General features: G+C 41.3%; 1 non-coding gene across 1 annotated transcript; it reads right to left on the bottom strand.

Annotated features, from left to right (window-relative positions):
- Positions 1–4,064: 4,064 nt before the first annotated feature.
- TRNAS-GCU (transfer RNA serine (anticodon GCU)) lies at positions 4,065–4,146 on the bottom strand. The gene has a single exon. It is a non-coding gene; the product is annotated as a tRNA-Ser (tRNA).

Raw genomic sequence — 4,146 nt, 5'->3', positions numbered from 1 at the left:
TGCATTTTAATGAGGGAAATAAGTATTTAACCCCCTCTCAATCAGAAAGATTTCTGGCTCCCAGGTGTCTTTTATACAGGCAACGAGCTGAGATTAGGAGCACACTCTTAAAGGGAGTGCTCCTAATCTCAGCTTGTTACCTGTATAAAAGACACCTCTTCATAGAAGCAATCAATCAATCAGATTCCAAACTCTCCACCATGGCCAAGACCAAAGAGCTCTCCAAGGATGTCAGGGACAAGATTGTAGACCTACACAAGGCTGGAATGGGCTACAAGACCATCGCCAAGCAGCTTGGTGAGGTGACAACAGTTGGTGCGATTATTCGCAAATGGAAGAAACACAAAAGAACTGTCAATCTCCCTCGGCCTGGGGCTTCATGCAAGATCTCACCTCGTGGAGTTGCAATGATCATGAGAACAGGGAGGAATCAGCTCAAAACTACACGGGAGGATGGGAGGATCTTGTCAATGATCTCAAGGCAGCTGGGACCATAGTCACCAAGAAAACAGTTGGTAACACACTACGCCGTGAAGGACTGAAATCCTGCAGCGCCCGCAAGGTCCCCCTGCTCAAGAAAGCACATATACATGCCTTTCTGAAGTTTCTCAATGAACATCTGAATGATTCAGAGGACAACTGGGTGAAAGTGTTGTGGTCAGATGAGACCAAAATGGAGCTCTTTGGCATCAACTCAACTCGCCGTGTTTGGAGGAGGAGGAATGCTGCCTATGACCCCAAGAACACCATCCCCACCGTCAAACATGGAGGTGGAAACATTATGCTTTGGGGGTGTTTTTCTGCTAAGGGGACAGGACAACTTGACCGCATCAAAGGGACGATGGACGGGGCCATGTACCGTCAAATCTTGGGTGAGAACCTCCTTCCCTCAGCCAGGGCATTGAAAATGGGTCGTGGATGGGTATTCCACCAAAACACACGGCCAAGGCAACAAAGGAGTGGCTCAAGAAGAAGCACATTAAGGTCCCGGAGTGGCCTAGCCAGTCTCCAGACCTTAATCCCATAGAACAGACATGGGCAAAGTACGGCCTGCGGGCCGTATACGGCCCGTTGGGCTTTTTAATCCGGCCCGCCGAACTTGTCCTAATATTATTATTAAATAAAATTGTACCTTCCTCCTGTAATGCCCCCATTTCCCCAATAGTTAGCGCACTTTGACCGGGAGTGTGGTGTACAGTAGAACATCTGGTCACGACCATAATTCGTTCCATAACTTTGGTCGCAACGGGTTTGGTCGTGACTCGAACCTAATTTTCCCATTGGCTTGTATGTAAATACAATTAATCCGTTCCAAACTCCTACGAACTGTATATAAATATTGTTTTTTTAAGATTATTAAGCACAAATATAGTTAATTATGCTATAAAATTCAGTGTAATAGTATACTAAATGTAAAAACATTGAATAACACTGAGAAACCCTTGAACCAGTGGCGGCTCCTGCAAAATCTCTCAGGGGGGGCAAATGTTTGGATGATTGATAAGGATAAGGTCCACCCATGCAATGGATAAATTAACAGCTTAAGCATGTAAAGGCAACTTCACTACTTTAATATTAATGAAAAATAAAGTGACTCTTACAATACATCTCCTTGTTTGTTTCTATACTCACTATTATTACACTGCTTACATCACATTACTCGCTTAATACACTGCTTACTTATACTGAAAATTTGCTCTTCTCTCTTTCAAAGTAGCAAAGTGATCAATTACTCTCTCATTGAAAGCAGGCATGTTCCTGACTAGTTCCGTCTCCATGGAAAGCATAGCCATTGCATTCAGACGTTCCTGTCCCATTACATTTCTCAGGAATGTCTTGATTTTCTTTAAGGTTGAGAAACACCTCTCAGCTTCAGCAGTTGTCATGGGAGTGGTTATGAGGATGTTCAACAGAGCAACAGTCTCTGGAAAAGTATCCTGGAGGTTGTACTTCAGCAAAACCTGGTACAGCGCTCGTGCACCACAGCAGCCCTTGAATTCTGGACTCTCATAAATGAGAGACAGTTCAGTCTTCAGCTTCGCCTTAGTTAACATAGGGTATGCCCTGACAGTGATGTTCAGAGCCTCAACAGGGAATGTATGGCCATGCTTTTGAAACATCTCTCCTTGTAGCAGCGTGGCACTTACAAGGTGGTCAGTAAAGGAGAACCTTTCTTTGGTGTGGACCAAGATTGTGTCGCAGACCTGACAAAATAAATACATTTATTTTAGTTATAAAATAAATTATTTATTATAATATAAATATTGAGATACAAGGTTTCTATCCCGACAGCAACAATGTATCAGGCAGAATCCATATTTTATATCTCCATATTTTTTCAAAAATTAATGCTATTGGTCACTCTTTACATCTGTCAATGTGTTTTACAAATATTTAACCAATGAAAAGCATTAAAAGAGCTTGTAAATTATTTTGGGGAAAAAACTGGTTTTCTTTCGTTTCCTGAAAAGTAACAGTTTTGGACATACAAGGCTTCCGTCCGACAGCGATGATTTGTGTGTGTGTTATTACGTTAATTAACATTTTACCAAAACTCAAGCTCAAATGGAGTTTGACAAGGGTTTTTAACCAGTAAATGTATTTTCAATCCACTCAGTTTCTTTTATTAAAGATTCCACTAGGTGGCGACAAATTATATTGTTGACTGAAACGTGCTTACATATGATGACGTAAGCACGTTAGTGCGAGCCCTCCCGGAAGCCATAGAGAATGGATTGGAGCGCCCCCCGTTCGAAAAAAAACATCTTTGAATGTAAGTCTATGGGAACACTCTGGTCGATTCTCAGCCAGAGTGAAATCGCCCAAAAAGAGGCGGTACTCCACAGAACGTGACATGACGCTGATTGGACTATATCCAGAGGCACAGTAACGGCTAGCGTGACTCTGTGGTTGAATGTTAATGTGATTGAAAAAGTCCCTTTTACACTTTGGTGGTGCGTCGCCCAATCGCCCTAATGAAGAAACCGCCCCTGCCTTGAACAACAGAGAAAACTAACATTGCCGCATCAAGGTTTAGAATCGTTCAACAAGATGATTGTTTCGTCTGCTACATCAGTCGGTCAATTCTGAGAGAGAGAGAGAATATTCGTATGAGCAATTCATGTTTATATTGAAGGTAAGTTAACAGTAATATTTGGGTACAGTATTGTTTTTGGAAGCATTCACCGTAATATCGTATGAACGTTTACTTCACCCCATCATTGTATGAATGATGCGAGAAGAGATTAACGGGTTCTTATGTTAGCGATTTACATACTCGGCGCTTTCGCTCTCTAAATTACTGCTTGAATGAGGGGGAGGGGTATGACTACACTTACAAAATTAATATTTTACTAGGAATTTTATAGAACAAAAGTTATATACATAACTGTTACGCTTTGTGTAATTCAACAAAACAAACAAAACTTAACTCCGAGTTCTCTCCGAATTTCATGAGTCCGTTCTAGACCCCACAGTTTTTAAAAGAGTTTTAAGCACAGAAAACATAAAGTTTGAAAAATCATTAATTATACAAACTTTTCAATAATGTCCTTCTTCACTTCGATTTAAATTTTCTTTAAAACCTTCTTCTCACCAACATTACTACTCATTACCACTTTCTCCGAAGGCAAGTTTGTAAAAGAATGCATGCTACAGACAGCAGACATCTTGTGTCCGGAGATCTAAAGCAAATTTGAAAAAGTCAGTTTATCACGCAGGACTGTGACTCGCCGTGTGGAACTGATTGATAAAAAATTAACCCGTAAAACTATAAATCCTTTATATGCGTGGCGGCTAGAGTCCTCTCGTCCTCTGGCTTGAGATGGCTGCCACCATTAAGCAATTGGTAATTCCATATAAAAAAAAATTCCTAAAAAGTGTAAAATTTTGGAAAAATAATTTCACGAAAATTAATTGTCACGCACAACGAGCCTGTGTGCAAAATGTCAGCTCGATTGGTTCACGGGAAGTAGGTAAAAAAACGACCGAAAGAATTGCACGGTCTTAAGCGCGCAAGCAAGCAAGCAAGTGAACTTAATATAAAGGACTTAAAAAAAAAATCGCGACGAAGGTGGGATTCGAAACCACGCGTGCAGAGCACAATGGATTAGCAGTCCATCGCCTTAACCACTCGGCCACCTCGTC

This window comes from Lethenteron reissneri, chromosome 19 (genome assembly GCF_015708825.2).
Source record: "Lethenteron reissneri isolate LAM-NWPU_2019-01 chromosome 19, ASM1570882v1, whole genome shotgun sequence".
NCBI lineage: Eukaryota > Metazoa > Chordata > Hyperoartia > Petromyzontiformes > Petromyzontidae > Lethenteron > Lethenteron reissneri.
Note: the sequence above shows the minus strand (reverse complement) of the source record. Positions and strands in the feature narration are given on the sequence as shown.